Source organism: Camelus bactrianus, unplaced genomic scaffold (assembly GCF_048773025.1).
Source record: "Camelus bactrianus isolate YW-2024 breed Bactrian camel unplaced genomic scaffold, ASM4877302v1 HiC_scaffold_23, whole genome shotgun sequence".
Taxonomy (NCBI): domain Eukaryota; kingdom Metazoa; phylum Chordata; class Mammalia; order Artiodactyla; family Camelidae; genus Camelus; species Camelus bactrianus.
In genome coordinates, this window is record NW_027413937.1 from 334,247 (window position 1) to 350,762 (window position 16,516).

A 16,516-nucleotide genomic window follows, 5' to 3' on the forward strand; every position below is an offset into this window, starting at 1 on the left:
GCCCACTCCGTGGCAGAGCTTGCACCAGGAGAGGCAGGTGGGCCTGGGCCACCCAGTGACTGCCCACCCTCACAGACCAGGTCCAGGCACACCCAGGGGTCACCTGGCCTCCTGCGGGGACAGAGCAGCTCCAGGCTCCAGAACACAGAGGGAGGGCAGGCAGCAGGGTCCCGTGCCCTCACCAAACAGGGGAGGCAGGTCAAGCTCAGGACGGCTCCAGACCCCAGCGGGCAGAAAGCCAGCACAGTGGGCCCCCGCCTCGCTGTGGGGTGAACCTTGCTAACCCAGGAGAGCTGGCTGAGACTGTCACCAGCATCCGTTGAAAGATTAGGTGAACCCACCAGGCTTTTCCTATTCTGGGTCACCAACAAACTCAGCAGACATCTGGGAAGTCCCATCAGACACTGGTCTAAGCAGGGACCTTTCTCCCACAGCCATTGGAACAGCGAGCTTTATACCAACATGAAAAATGTAGCAGCAAAAAAAAAAAAAAAAAAAAGAAAAGAAAAGAAAAGAAAAGAAAAAAAAAAAAAAACCTAAAACATAGCAGAACCCATGATCAAAACCAGTTACTATCATTCACTACTTAAAACCTACAAATACAATTTTCTGAAGTCGCTGGGCAGAAATCTCAGACTATAATCCTGGAGGCAAAACACACACGAATGTATAACTGAATTTACTGACCCATAAACAGTCCCAAATAAAACTCCCAAATAAACACACACGCAGGCACACCCAGGCGTGCACACACACGTCCACACCCCAAGACACCCTTCCGGAAGCTTCCATCCGACACCACAAACAAGCACCTGCCTCCCCGAGGCTTACCAAGTTTATAACTTTATCACACTCTGAATAGAAGCGATATTTAAAGAGCAGAGCAGAGCGCTATACAGAGGGTTATCGTGGAACGTTCATTTACATACTGGGTACACTCTTTACAAGGCGGAAGTAGAAACACTCACTACTTGGCAGGGCAGATAAGGGGGCGCGGTGAGGTCAGACACAGAGGATGCGCGGGTGGGGGGCCCTCAGGTGCGGTGTGACTCAAGGAGATTACAGGTTAACATTGGAGGGACACAGCACAGGTCAATGGGTGGGTTAAGGGACCCTGGCTATGACACTTGCGGGGCGCGGGCCTTGTGCGCGCCCTGGGACAGTGCCCCTGTGCCCGCCGGCACCTGGAGGCTGGATGCTGGGGGCCGTTCCCTCCCCGTGGGCCCCGGGGTGGGGCTCCCCGAGGCCTGAGCGCAGAGTTCGCGGCTGCATATGTAACACTGTCGTACCAGCTCCTCGGGAACCAGGGATTGGCTCCCTTCGGTCCGTCACCTCCGAGGGAGCCGTTTGCTGGCGGGGAGCATTCCGACACCCTTGGGTGCTGAGAGCACGCGTCTCAGCGGCTGGTCAGTCTATAAAGCAAATGCTGTGGCTTGCATGCTCTGGACAAGCTCGGCCAGGGAGGCCCAGCTCTCTCTGACTCGGGGTTCGTGCTTCTCAATCCTCCCCGCTCCTGCTTTGTCAGAAGGACGAGGCACCTGCCTGGGGCCCTTAGGTCAGACTTTGGGCTCGAGCATCTCGGGAGGGGGGCAGGTCTTGGGGGCAGCGCACACTGCTGCCCCCTGGGCTGAATTCCTGCTGAGAATGGAAAACGGAAATGCCAGACAGGCCACTGCTGAGGACCAAGGCGTCGGGCCTCCGAAGATGCCGGTACAATCTTCTTACCGGCCACGCAGCCACGTGGCAGGGAAGGTGGTCCACGAAGACCAAGGCAAACATTTGGCACAGAAATGAGGCACTTGCGTTTGGTGCATTAATAGGAGCTACACAGTGGACTCAGTGCCTGCTCTCACACACTCGCGCGCACACAGTCACACAGGCACGCACACCCACGCGTGCAGGCGCACACGCTCGATGCCCACTGCGGTTCGGCCCATCCCACCTCTGCCGCGGCCGAGTCTGTCTCTGCCCACTTTGAAACAGTCCACAAAGCACATTTCCAAAGCCCTGTGCGGTGACCGCTGGCTGCGGTGATTCCTGGTGACCTGAGGGCTGGTGCTTGACTGGGGATGCGGAGGCGCCCGGGAGGCCCTTGTTTGAGGGAGAGCCTGGGGGCGAGCGCCCAGGTGACGGGGAAGGAGACGGTGGTGCCCAGCTCCGTCTCTCGCTCTGTGGCATCCGCGGGACCTTGGACCACCACCCGATGGGCGGACGGACCACGGCACTGCAGTGCGCACATCCGCGCAGACAGCGCACCTGATCCGGGCCGCGGACACGCAGCAGAGCTGAGTCAGAGCTCCCTGGAAGGACCGAGACTCGTCCGGTCTCATCCTCCTGCCGGAACGCAGGACCCGGGCAGGAGCCAACAGGCATGGACAAGACAACCGAGAGGTCCCCGGGGCAGTGTCCTCAGGGCAGTCTCCACCCCAAGACGACGGTGCGGCGTGGGGACTGAGGCTACAACTAAGCGCGTCCCACCCCTTGGAACCGTCCTCCCCAGAAAGGACGCGCGGGTGGTCAGGAATTCGGAAAGGCTGCGGGCAGCAGCCACGGCCCACAGCATCGCCAGTGGGGACCCACAGCCTCCAAATCTCGGTGACCCGCCCCGGGGCAGACGCTCCGCCGAGAACCCAGCTGGGGAGGCGGCAGTAACTGGACCCCAGTACTGCACAGCACTGGCAAACTGTTCCCATAAATAATTTGGCAGAAGTAAAACGTAACTTTTATGGAAACGGTGTTCCCCTCATGGCCCAGCGTGCCATTCAGAGCTGGGCGAGCGGAGGCAGAGGCAGTCCCTCCACGGGGACCCAGGGACCTCCTGGCCTCGCCGCCCATCACGCCGACCCCTTGTTCACGCCCCAGTGATCCGGAGGGCCTGACCTGCACGAACCTCCATTAGGCATGCACCCCTTTTCAGGCCCACCAATCAGCCTCTCCGTGGTGATCGCCAGAGGACAGAGGCATCAGGGTGTCCGCTGGACAGAAGCCCCCCGAGACGGCTACCCCGAGGCACAGCGGCCACTCGGGCCACTGCCAAGTGGGCTGGGCTCCCCTCCCCTCGTAGATGTAAGAACGCAATTTTGGGAGCCCATCCGGCGCCCGTCTTCCTCCGCTGGGGCCCTGGGTGGCAGAAACGTGTCTTTCCGGGAAGGCCACTGGGCCGTGGGGTGGCTCGTTCTGGTGTGTAAGTTGGAGGGGCCCCTTCCCTCCTGGGCTGGGGAGGTCGGGGGCACAGCCGGCCCCTCTGGGGTCTTCCGGTGCGAGGCTCAGATCTTCCTCGGGGAGCCGATCATGATCTTGGACACGAAGTTGACGATGGCGCTGGCGGGCTGCTAAGGGTCATGCTCCGCGAACAGGTGGCACACGTTGTCCGTGGTGCTGCCCTGCTTCCAGGCCATGAAACCGAAGACCCTGCAAAAGGAACGCGGGTCAGCGAGCAGCGGGCCTCGTCCCATCGGGTGCCAGCCTCTGCTCCCCCTCCCGGCCACTGCATCATCCCAGGCGCCAGCCCGCCAGCCACCTGCCCCGCCTCCCTCCACCTCCCAGACCCTGTGGGGGTGGGGCTGAGCCCAGGTGTCACAGGGGAGGAGCCCGAGGGACAGGGTTTGGACTTGCACTGCAGCGGCTACCCCAGGCCTGGCCAGAGCCCTCCAGACGCTGCACGGCTCCTGAGCGCCTCACCTGAGTCTTGGAGGGGAGGACCTGGCTCTTCCTAAGGGGCCACCTGGTCTCTCCTCACAGACCTCGTGAGTGACAACATCCCAGCTCTGGTCCTGAGATGGTGTGGATGCCGGTGGGCTCTGCCCGATGCCCACACTCCTCCCACACCCGGGCCAGCGGATGGGGGGTGAAAACACAGCAGGGCCCCCTTCTCAGGCCGCGTGCTCCTGAGTTACAGGCTACACACAGGAGAGGACACTGAGAGAACGGCACGGTCGAACTATTTTCCTTAGAATTGAAGCCTTTATCTGAACAGGGTTTCTCAAGCCCTGACTTAACACAGTAACTACCATTATCTGAATCCAAATCCTTGGCAAAAGTCCTTCTCCTCCTTCTCAGGGAAATGGGGAATCTTTTTGTATAAGCCGAGTGGCTTCCATGCCAAGGGAGGGACTGGCCGATGGTGCCAAGTGGCCCCCTTGGGGCGGCCCCGTCCACGCAGCGGGGAGTGCCGTCCACCCTGTTGGCCAGAGCTGGGGGGTCACGCCCCACCTGCCCGGCACTTTATCAGATGCCCAGACAAATGAGGAGTGTGAAATCGGAATCCTGGAAGGGGACCCCCGAGGTTGGACGCCGTGGCAGTCATGTTTGGGGGAATGATGCAGACGGCTCTGGAGGGTCCAAGGCCCCACGGCCAGGCTGGAAATGCTGTGCCAACCGCCCCATGCTCTCTGTACTGTATCTTATGGGCTGGACGTACATACTGCTCAAAGAGCAAGCAGAAAAGGTAACCCTTTGTGGACACTTTCTGTCTACGAACACTTTCATTTCTGTTTAAAGCCAGACCCCAACCCGTTGGCGTTATGGGGTCATTTCCTCTTTGGGCATCTGGGAAAGAATTCAGCTTCAGAGGCAACCATCCACTAAGAGGCTGTGGAGACCGCTGGCGACATACCTTGAGGAGGGGCCATCTGTGATCCACCTGGCAAGTCAGAGAGCAAGGGAGAGTGAGGTTCAGGCCCCTGGCCCGGCGGGTGCGGCACGGGGCTGGCACACACACACTCCTTACTTCCTGTCCTGGGGGTCCAGCACGCAGAAGATCACGCTGCTCACGGGGTAGTGCCTTTGGAAGAAGAGCCTGTGGGGGACAGGCGGGCGAGCCCGTCACTGGGTGTCCCGGGGACAGTGAGGCACTGGGGCCCCCACGAGGAGATTCGGGGCAGAAGCGTATTCTGCGTTTTCACCCACTGGAAGTGAGCAGACCTGAAGCTGGCGCTCTAGGAAAGTGGGCAGGGCCTGGGTGAGGGGCTCTTTGCAGAGCGTGTGGGGGACAGGTCACAGGGAGTGACGCCCGACTGCCTGCCCTCACCCCTGGGGAACACCCCGGTCTCCAATCTGGATGCTGGCCTGTGAAACAGCATGTGAAGAGCCAGCCGCAGCCCCAGGACAGGGGCCAAACTGTCGAGGGCTGTGCTCAGGAAATCCCAGGGACGTGCTGCTAACAGGGGCCCCGCACAGCTGCGGGGGAGCCCCCAGGGGACCCCTCTCTCTGTCCTCAGTCCTGGCTCCCCGTTTCCCCAGGGGACCCCTCTGTCCATGGTCCCAGGTCCCCATTTCCCTGACAGCCTGCCCTGCTCCTATGGGCCTGGGGTCATGAGGCTCCATGACACAGTCCAGCATGGTGGTGTCCCCAGAGGCTGGCGGCTGTGCTCTCATAGGAGAAGGCAAGAGAGGAGGGGCCAGCGTCAGGGAGGGCACAGGCGGAGCCCAGGCATCTGGGGACCCCGAGGCTGGCTGTCACCGGGGACCCAGGCCCTCTGCCCATATCAGCCAGTGAGTTCAGTCCCGTCTCTAGCCACAGGAAGGACTCTGAGTGCAGTGGACGCAGCCTGCCCCCGCAGATTTATCAGGACACAGGGAAGCCAGAGACACAGGAAGAGCACGCAGCTGGGAGCAACAGAGATGCTCTGAAGAAAGAAGCCGTGCTCCTTGCCGGCCCCCCCCAACCCACCACTGCCCCATGAAGCTCCTGCCACCACCTTTAGGGCTGATGGCATGGCCCCCTGGTCAGCAAGGCCATCTGCATAACAAAGAGCAACTTCCTCTGAAATGCCTCTGACCCTGGTCCGAGGCCCCGCCCAGGGGAGGAACGCGTCTGCCGCCATTCTGTCCGCGCCCCCACACTCGGGCCAGGCTCCCCGGTGTCCCTCCCTGGTGTCCCGCCGGAAGCCCTGCTCAGAGGGAAGCCCCGGGGGCGGAGGTGGTGCCTGCCGTCTGGGCGTTCAGACGGTACTGACGCGCTCTCACGTCTAGGAAATGAATGCTTTCTGTTAGCATCAAGCATCCTTGTGTTACTATGTTATTACATAATCACTGATGTTACGTGGACGTAAAGATCACAGGCTCGCCTGGACGGGATGACCTCCAGCCAGGAGCAGTGACACTGAAGGGCAGGGGAGTGGCTCCTATCACAGTCTGAGTCTTTCTCAGAAACGACTTGAAAGATGTTTGCATTTGCAAAAATGACACCTTCCACGCCCGCCCCTGCCGCCCTGCACACGCACTTCCTCTGGTTGTCCGTCAGCATGATGCCCTGGGCCGACACCTTGAAGTGCACGACCGTGCACAAGGGGGGCGGCTCCTGGACCAGGGTGATGCTCAGGGCCTTCTGAATGGCCTGGTGTCCGGTGAGGGACTCCACCTCCACGGAGTTCAGGTACCACACGTTGCAGGCTGGAAGACACGGAGGGGAGGCATGTGAACCGCACATCCCCGCGGCCCGGGTGAGGTGCGGCCGAGGCCAACGCCCTTTGCTCCTAATTCCACCGGCCTGGACAGTGGCGACCCAGAGACACACCTGCCCCAAGGCCAGTGTGAGAGTCACCCTGTCTGGGGCCAAGGAGACCCGGACGACTGTCCACCTGCTGCGTAATTTGCCCTGGCACCTGGGTGGGGATGACCCCCGGCAACAAGGCGCAGGCGGCGAGCTCATGGCCTCTGCCGTGGGGACGCAGCTTCCAAGCTGCCACGGGCTGTCACCCAGGACTGGCCCTTTCAACTGGGCCCTGCAGAGAGGATGGCCATTCCTCTTGGGCCAGGAGAAGCCTTTTTACACAAAAGCAGAGCGGCAGGGGCACGGCGGTTCATGTGACCATGTTTTGGTCCCCGAGGGACTTTTCGGCACCTGCTCATCTGGCCTTTGTGGCTACTGACTTGGGGAGAGATTATCACGATAATGTTGACGTCTGCAGGCCAAGGGTCCTGCGGGGGCGGCAGGCCTGGATCGGAACTGGGACTGACACAGACCCCTGCTGCCTTTCGGGGTCTCGGTTCTAGCGTGTTCGCTATTTTGGGCAAACTCCTGTCACCTTTGTTCTGGCCACGGAGAGCGTATCCTTTAAGGATGGTCTACAGAGAGTCCAGCACTAAAAGTCTCCTTTGAAAACAGAGAGGTTTTACTTGAGCAGCGTTGCTGAGAAAACCGGCACAGAAGAATGATGCACATTGGGCAGAGGAAGCAACAAGAAAATGCCTGTTTCCTGCATATTCCTTTGTTTCCGGAGTCATAGCTACGAAGAACTCCACAGGCAGAGAAAGGTGGAGAACGGGGGCAGCCTAGTCCAGCCTCCCACAGACACAGGGATTCCCTCACCAGCACTTCTGAGAGTCAATGTCCACCTTGTGGGAAAGGCCTCCAACCGGGGATCTCAGGTCATGGGGCCCCTAGTCCTCTCCAGCCGTGTCCGTCCCTCAGAGCCGCAGACCCGCAACAGCCCTGTGGTCTCTGGCTCATCCACAACCCTCTCAAGCTGGGGTCACTAGCTGGGCACCCAATGCTGCAGGAGTGACCTGGCCTGAGAAGAGTGAGCTACTGCACAAGGCTGCAGGTGACCACACACAACATGGTACAAGGTGACCACACACAAGTCAGTCCCTTTCCTGGACACCAGCAGAAGACAGTGGAATGTGGAATTATAAACACCTATCATGCACAAAAACATGACAACAAATATACTTATGTACGTGTATGACTGAAACGTGATGCCGTGCACTGGAAATTGACACACTGCAACTGAGCATACTTCAATTAAAAAAAAAGTCCACAATGCCGTGTATATTAGCACCTCGCTCAAAATGAAATAGGTAGGTGTAAATCTGCTAAAATAGGTACAAGACCTATATGAGGAAAATGGCTAAAGTCCCACTAATGGAATCAAAGAACTAAATAAATGGAGAGATGTCCCATGTTCATGGACAGGGAGACTCAACAGAGTCAAAGTGTCGTTTCTCCCCAAGCTGATCTGTGGAGTCACTGAAATTCCAATACTCTGTGGGCGTCAACAGACTGGTTCTGAAGTATCTACGGAGAGACAGGAGACCCAGGGCAGCCAGCACGGGACTGAAGGGGAAGACCTTGGTTGGAGGACTGACACTACCCGCCTTCAGGATTTACTCAAAAGCTACAGCAATCAAGACAGTGTGGTGTTCGTGAAATAACAGACAGACAGATCAATGGAGCAGGACGGTCAGCCCGGAAACAGACCTACATAAGCACTGCCAACCAATCTCTGACAGAGGAGCAAAGACAGTCTCTTCAGCAAATGTGGCTCAAACAACCGGACATCCACGTCCAAAACCATGAATCTGGACCCAGACCTTCCACCCTTCACAGAAATTAACTCAAAATAGAACGTAGACCTAAGTGTAAAACCCAAAACTATAACTCTTATAAGACAACAAAGGAGAAAATTTCGATGACTTTGGTTTGGTGATGATTTTTAGATACAGTACAAAAGCCACGATCCATGGAGGGAAGTACTGAAAAATGGATTTCATTCCCACAAAACGTTTTTTGCCCCAAGAGAGACACTGTCAAGAGAACGGGAAGACCAGCCACCGCCTGGGAGAAAGTATTTGCAAAAGACAAATCGCACAGAGAACTGTATTCAGCACATACGAAGAGCCCTCGGAACTCAACAATAGGAAAACAACAACCTTATTTAAAAATGGACAAACAGCCTTCGGAGCCATCTCAGCGAAGAAGACACACACACAGATGGCAAATGAGCACCTGAGAAGACACTTCATGTCAAATGTTGCCAGGGAAATGCGAAATTAAAACAACGAGATGCCATCAAAACAACAAGAGGGACCACGACCCAGCACACAGACGCCACCACACGCTGGGGAGGACGTGGGGCCACAGGACACTCAGCACTGCCGGTGGGGATGCAAACGGTGTGGCCACTTTGGAAGACGGTTTGGTGCCTCCTTACAGAATGAACACACTCCTACCCTACGATCCAGCATTTGGGCTCCCCAGTCTTTACCCAAAGGAGATGAAAATTATGTCCACGTCGTAACCTGAATGTGGCTGTTTACAGCAGCTTTATTTGCAACTGCCAAAACGTGGACACAACCAAGATGTCCTTCAGCGGGCGAATGGACAAATACACTGTGGTCCGTCCCGACGATGGGATATCATTTGGTGATAAAAAGAACCACGCCACAGAGCCGTGAAGGGACATGGAGGGGTCCTGAATGCATATGACCCAGGGAAGAAAGCCAGTCTAAAGAGCTACGTGCTGTATGATTCCAACTATGCGGCACTCTGGAAAGGGCAAAACCACGGGGCCATCAAGGACCAGGGGTGGCCAGGGTGAGGGAGGGGGGCGAGTGGGTGGAGCGCGGAGGCACTGCTCTGTGGGACAGCAATGCTGGACACGTGTCCTTACACAGCCGAGAGGGAGCCCTCGTGTAAACTGTGGGCGCTGGTGACGATGACGGGCCCCTGCAGGCTCAGGGACTGGGATGAAGGCTGTGCACGTGTGGGGGCAGGGCCACATGGGAAATCCCTGTACCTTCCTGCCAGGTTTGCTGTGAACCTAAACCTGTGCTGAAAAATAAAGCCTGTTACTAAGAACACAGTGCTCCGGGGAGTCGCCGCCTGGGGTCAGCCTGGGCTGGGGGCAGCGTGAGTCCCTCTGTGGACTCACTGGTCACGTGCACATCTGCACGCCTGCAGCTGGAGGGGCAGGTCATCACGCCCTGCCTCACCACACCCCCCCGAACAAAACCCAGGACTCGACCTTGATTCCACGGAATTTGGTCCTGATCAGCCTGCGGAGTCCTGGACCTGCCGCCCCGACCCCTGGGCCCCCCAGCCCCAGTGCAGCTTCCCAACGGAAACCTCCCGGGATGCACGGGGAGGAAAGGAGCCCGGCAGTGCCCAGGACCGGGAGGTTTGGGGGACGCAGCAGGGACCCACCTGCCCCCTGCTTCAGCAGCTCCGTCGCGGAGTTGGCCATGGTCTGGGGAGAGCTTTCTGTTATTTCCTCCAACGGATCTGCCGGGAGGAGCAAGAAAACACAGACATGGGTCCGGCTCGCCGGCAAGAACCCTCGTGACAGCGGGGAAGCCCGTGACTGAGCTCGCGGAGAGAGGGGTCTCCCCAGGCGAAAACAGCCCAGCCTGGAGAAACCATCACCATGTCCGGGGCAGGTGCAGCCCAGTGAAACACCCTCCTCGTCTCTGGGTGAATGGAGACGAACAACTGCATCTTAGAAAGCAAGTCAGCTTTGCCTGTATTTTAAACGAATCGTCTTTCTGGACCATGATGCAATTTGTGACCTCGAGGCTATCCGGGGAAGTGGACGCCACTTTGTGTTAAATCTGTGTTGTGGGTGTTTTCAGACAGACACCAAGGGAAAGAGCCGAGCCCTTCCCACACCTCTGGCCAACAATATCAACAGCTGGTGATCGTGCAGAATTATAAAACTCACACGTAAATGGCCCTGAAGGTCCCTGAGTCCAGGCATGTTGTAATTTTGAGCCACGGGTCTCTGCTCCACTGAAACTGTTCCCAAAGCCCACGATGTGAAGATACGACCGAGGGCTGTGTGTGCAGAGGGACCACCTCTTACGTGACTGGGGTGGGCTACTCAGGGCGGACCCCCAGCGTGGGAGCAGAAGGAACTTCCGGTCTGATAGTTCTCACTGCATCTGTGCGGGCGGGCGAGCCCACCCAGCCAACCAGAGCGGCCCTGGGGCAGCCGGCAGCGTACCTCTGTCTGGAATGAGCAGTTTGCAGGGCAGAGCCAGGGGCGTGATGGAATGCTGGCACACCAAGTCCGTCAGGCTCCCTGCGGACGGGCGAAGACAAAAGAGGCATTAGCACACTGCACCTTCTGAAAGGGGGCCCTTCTATCTTCAGCAGCGCGCACGCTCTGTTACTGGGGGGCTCTGGGCAAAGCCTCAATAACTGAGGAGCGTGGCAGGTGGGGAAGGGTCGGGGGAAGGGGACTGCGGCTGGTTCTTGGCAGAGACACCCCCCGCCCATCTGTAAAGGACTGGCCACACCGCCTGCGGGATCCGAGGCAGCTCCCACTATGAACGGGCTTGTGGGTTCAGGACGCCGACCACGGGCTCTCGGCCACTCACCGAAATACGGCTCATTGGGGCATCCTTTCAACTGCACTCCCTTCGGGGTGCACTCGATCAAGAAATGCCGGACCAGTTCGTTGGCCAAGTCTCCAGCTGGGGCAAGAGATTCAAAAGGAAGAGAAGTTTTACAGACCGAGCGCCTGGGAAGGTGGGGACATGGGAAGGAGAGCTCGGCCCCGCGGGAGGCAGCTGAGCTGGGGGGGGTCATGGCCTGGATGGGCGGCCAGAACGCCTCCAGTGACCATGCCTGGAGCTGGGGAGTCCCCGGGGGACCGTTTGCAACATCCTGCAGAACCGTCCCCAGGGACCCGGACAAGCAGCTAAGAGCCAGTGATGTGGACTCCAGCTCCTTCCCCTCCTGAGCGGGAGGCCAGGGAGACCCAGACCCTGCATGATGCCCCAGAACTCATTGCGGGAAAGAGCCGGGTGGTGCCAGTCTCCTGGGTAACTGAGCCCCGAGCCAGCTGCAGGAGCCCCCGGAGGGCGGGCCCCCGCACACCTGCGTTCACCCGGCCCACGAGCCCAGAGAGAAAGCACAGCATGAAACGCCAGGGAACGGCAGGTGGTCCAGGGAGGGAAAGCACAGATGAGCAGAAGGGACAGGAGCCGCCGCCCTGCGCTGACCAGCACGGCGCTCCTGGTCCTCCGTGGGGACGAGCCTGCATGACCACTCATGCTTCTGACGCAGGACCAGCTGGCTCCCGTGACGCATGTTACACACAGAGACGGCATCAGCCATCTGAGTGCCGGCACTGCGCGGGACAGGTAGCCGGCAGGAAGGGTTCCAGGGCACGAAGTGACTGCGGGAACCCAGCCGTGCGCCATGGCTGCCCACTCCCCGGGAAACCAGTGGGGCATGGGGACCCGTGGGCCTCTTTCCGGGTTTGGCCAGCTCTCCTCTCAGATCTGTCCCTGGGCTCTGAAATCCAAATGCCACATCCAGGGGCCGGGCGAAGCCGGTGAGCCCCGATGTCTGCCCCTGCAAGAGCCCCTATTTGTGGCCTCTGCCTCAAGGCTGAGGCAGGTCAGCCTGAGAGATGGGCGGGTTGCACACCTGGAGGGGACAGTTACACACCACCGTCTGTGTTCCCTGAAAGGCGATGCACGCAGGAGGGGTAAAGGTGGCCTCGCTTTAAAAGCCTCAGCGGAGACAGAGGAGCTGGGCAGCTGCGGGGCTCTGACTCCTGCCTCCAGACTCCTGCTGTAACTGTCAGCCACGGGTTTCCCTGCAGCCCAGCGCCTGCATCCCCCAGTCAAGCCGACGCAGCTCCTGAGCTCCAGAAGCCCTGGTTTCCACTCAGGAGTGAGTGTGTGGTGGTCCCTCCTTCCTTCCTTCCTTCCCGTCCCAGGCTCCCCTCTCCTGGCTGGTGTGCACACAGCATCTCCCTCCCTCACTTCCAACCACGGCCCCGGGCTCACCCCTTCCCAGCCCCTCCCCGCTGCTGTGCACACATCCACCACCTGCGTCCTGATAACCCCTGGGCCACCGAGTCTCACATTCCGCAGGGTGTAACTCACTCCAGGCGCTTTTCCACCAGGAAGCTTTAAGCAAAGAGTTCACCCAAGGACTGGGTGCTGGGCATGAGTCTGAGGGAAGCGGGCAGCGGCACCTTTTTTAAACACCGGGGCTTCAGAACCTGCTTATTCTGATGCCCGCTGCCCCCAGGCGAGCCCAGGTGCCCCCCGGAAGAGCCATGTGACGTGCTGACATCCACAATCTCCGTTTAGGGGGAAAGAGAGGTAAAAAAAAACTCCCATAAAAAAAAAAACTCCCATTCTTTAGCGTTTGCAGCATAACGATAAGAAAAAAAAAGGCAAAGAGGAGGGTGACAGAAAAAGAAAAATGAGAGTAAGTGTTAGGGGTCAGAGAAGGGAGGACGTAAACTGATTTGCTGGAAGCCAAGCCTGTCCCCGAGGGAGAAGGCGAGGAAGGACCTCGTGACCCTGTATGCGAGCTGGTGGCATCAGCTTTAGTTCAGGAATTTTTAAAAATGGTGTCTTCCCCAGCTCTGGTCTGGAGGGAAGCCAAGAGTCAGAAGCGAAGGGCAACCTGGTGATTGGAGCTCGGTTTCTAGGCACTGCTCCCGGCAGAGAACCAGGGTTCTTGGGAAGAGGCCAGGCCGAGCACAGCATGTCTGCTGTTCCCGGGAGCTGGTGGCTTGCAGGCTCCCGGGGGGCCACCAACAGGACACGGGGCCAGCTGGACGGGCCTCGCGGGGCGGAGCCGGGGGACCTGGGGCCCCGAAGGAACAGTGGTGCTGGGTTACGATGCCCGGGGAGGGAAGGGCATGGCGGGCTCCCCACAGTCCCGCGGCCTGGGTCCACTGCACACCCACCAGGTGCAGGACAACGCTCGCCTTGTGCGCAGGCACCACGCACTTCCCTGGGCCTGACGATGTCAAGCCACGGAGCGCCCGTTACAGAGCAAGAGGCCCGAGTGAACCACGTGGTACCCGCTGGCCCTCGGCACCGGCCGAAGCCCTGGCCCGGAGGGCGGAAGGCTCCGTCCTCTCCCCCGAGGGGTGACCTGGTGACACCAGGCCCGCACCGGCTCGCGTTCAATCCACCAGAACGCTCGGCTGGGAGGAGGAACGAAGGCCAGGCATGTGGTGAGCCGCCTCTGGTGTAAGAGGGGAGGACACGTGTGCTTGTGTGCACTGGACAGAGAGCCAGGGAGAAGACAGGGGAACTTATTAGACGTTTACGCTCGGAAGTCAGAGGGACTGAGGCAGACAGGCTGAGAGTGGGCACCGTGTCCGGCATCTGACCCATGGGCTGGGTCACCTGCTCAGAGCAATCAGAAAAATAAAGCTGACAATTAACCTCCGTTCTTGAGCTGGGCAGCACTTCCTAAAACAGAGCCGAGACAGGAAATGCTGAGAAGACCCGTGAGGGCTGTTCCTGTCCCCAGGGCCGCATGGGCGGGAAGGTTAAGCAGCAGGTGGGGCTGAGCAGAGCCGTCCGGGACCCACCTTTCTTGTTCAGCTGCAGGACGGAGGGCGGGGGCATGGCCACCTTCATGGCCAGCCCGTAGGCGCCCCGGAAGGAGTGGCTGTCCCTGACGATGAAGGCCCTGGGCTCCTTGTCCTTCAGCATGGCGATGGCTGCAGGAGGGAAAGAGGTGTGAGTGTGTGCGCAGCGGGGACCATGGCCTGCCTCTCCGACGGCCACACCCGGTGATGGCCGGGGTCTGCAGGGTCACCAGACAGAGGTGCGGCTTTCATGTACACACACATAGTACACATATGACCCCCGTCAACCCCACAGCACCTGCAAAGCCCCCGTGACACCCCCACCAGGAAACAGGCACACACGCCCAGACCGCATGTCCCCACAAGCAGTGGCGCCCAGCACCAAGGGAGGCCACCTGGGCCGTCTCCCGGCCTGGCATTTCTTGCGATATTAGAAAGGACACTGTCAACTTTCAACAGAAGGAAAGAAGTTTCTGATCGCACTTTCCAAGTCTGCGCATGTGACCCCAAAGTCACTGCATGTTTACTACAAATTTCCCTCTCTGCCCCAGGGAACGGTAAAGATGTGGCCACGGGTGGCCCTCCATCCGGTGGTTGGGGAAGATGTGGCTGCTCTGGTCAGCGGTTCCCACCTAGGTGGGGCTGTGAGCCCCTTTTCGGTGTGGCGGTCACCTGTTGGTCAGGGCCAAGGGCTGAGCCTGGCCCCGCGCTCTCCACCCGCCCCAGGTGAGCGCTGACTGTCACTTAACAAGAACATCCCTCCCTGCCTTGCCTCTGGGTTGAAGCCTGGCTCTCGCAGGCCTTCCACTGATGACACAGGAAGAAAGAGCGATGGGTCAGGGCGGTGGTAACCTCAGGCAACCCTGATGGTGCCCAGAGAGGAGCAGAGCCCAGAGCTTCCTTCACAGACCTGCACCTTTTATAGAAAGACAACTAGCAATCTGAAGCGTAATGCAGTGCAGAACGGCAGCTGTAACACCGCCTTTCTGTGGAGCCTGCAGCCCTGTCTGCAGCGGGTCAGGGCCCGGGACACAAACCCGGGAGAGCAGGAAGCCTGTCTCATCTTGGGAAACGCCCTGTCCCAGCCCCGTACGCACCGACTCCAGCCCCAACCTCCTGGCCTGGCGAGACACGGGGTTCCTTCTGCACTTCTCCGTGGGGCTGCCCCCAGCCCCGCGGGCGGGACGGGGCCCCCAGGTGGGGGCTTGCACACAGCATGTGGGGAGGGGCGGAGGGACCGGGCCTGGGGTGACCCTGACACGGCGGAGGGACCGGCAGCCTCTCCCACCTGCACTGGGGACCGGACGGAGCAGGGTCTGGGTCACAGGCTGTTTTCCAGATCTGGGGCTGAACGTGTATGACTGTTATTCTTTAAGTAAGGGAATCTCACTCACAGAAGTCGTATTTTTTTCCACTGTGACAACCTCACTAGCTCTGCCTTTCTAAGTCGTGACTCCACCCCACGGGGGTGGAGACAAGCAGCCCAGACTCGTGGGGGGCAGAGATGGCCAGCTGGGGCTGCTCCGGGCGGCTCCCGGCTCCCAGCCCCTTCCCCAGAGGCCAGGCCGCCTGGGACACGGGGGCCACATGTGGAGGGCAGCCTGAGGTCTGGGCTGGACTCACTGTTTCCTGAAGCAGACAGGAGCTCACACCCACCAGGGCACCGCCAGGCTGCAGAAGACACTCCCTCACCACCTGTCTCCCTGCAGCTGCTGCGTTTAAGGATGGGGAGCAGAGGCTGAGAGCCCTGACCTCCCGCCAGTTCTATGTCCACCTTTAAAAAATGCCAAGGCCCTAAGTGCCACAGTCATGTGACCAGCTGTGCCTGAAAACAGCCCCGGGGCCTTTCCCCTCCTCCACCTCCCTGAAATTTCACTGCAGCCTTTCCAGGAAAAGGCACATTCCAGAGGTTACAACAGAACCTCTGGTGGCTTTCTTCCCTCGGGAGAAGTGGCACCCCCGACAGAACAAGTAGGGGTCCATACAAAACACCCAGGAAACAGAGGAAGCTCCGCTCCTGGGGTTCAGCTGGAAAAAATCAATGCCCAGGCCGCATATCAGCTATTTTGAGGTGGGGGGACGGCCCAGAAGAAATGTTCTTAAATTTGTGGCTCAGAATGACGACCACAGTAACTCCACCACCCTCTGTGTGCCCAGCAGGGCTAGCAAGGAGGTGCCCTCTGCCCAGGACTGTTCCCCAGGCCCCCCCAGGCAGGAACCGCCAGGCAAATGCCAGCCACACCTGCCTCTTCTGAGTGCCAGTCCAAAATGGGGCAGGCCAGCCCTCCGCCCTGGGATGACGGGCTGAGCTCACGCAGACCCATAGGAGGGTCTGCTGAGAACGTTCCAGAACAGGGCCCTTGACAAGCACTCCGCAGAGTCTGTGGGCAGGATGAGGGCCACGGTCACGGGGACTCTTGCCAACGGAGCAGGGAGGGGAT

At 59.3% G+C, this 16,516-nt stretch overlaps 1 pseudogene; it reads right to left on the bottom strand.

Moving 5' to 3' along the window:
• Window positions 1–903: 903 nt before the first annotated feature.
• Window positions 904–14,295, bottom strand: LOC141576711 (tensin-3-like; annotated as a pseudogene).
• Window positions 14,296–16,516: the final 2,221 nt, after the last annotated feature.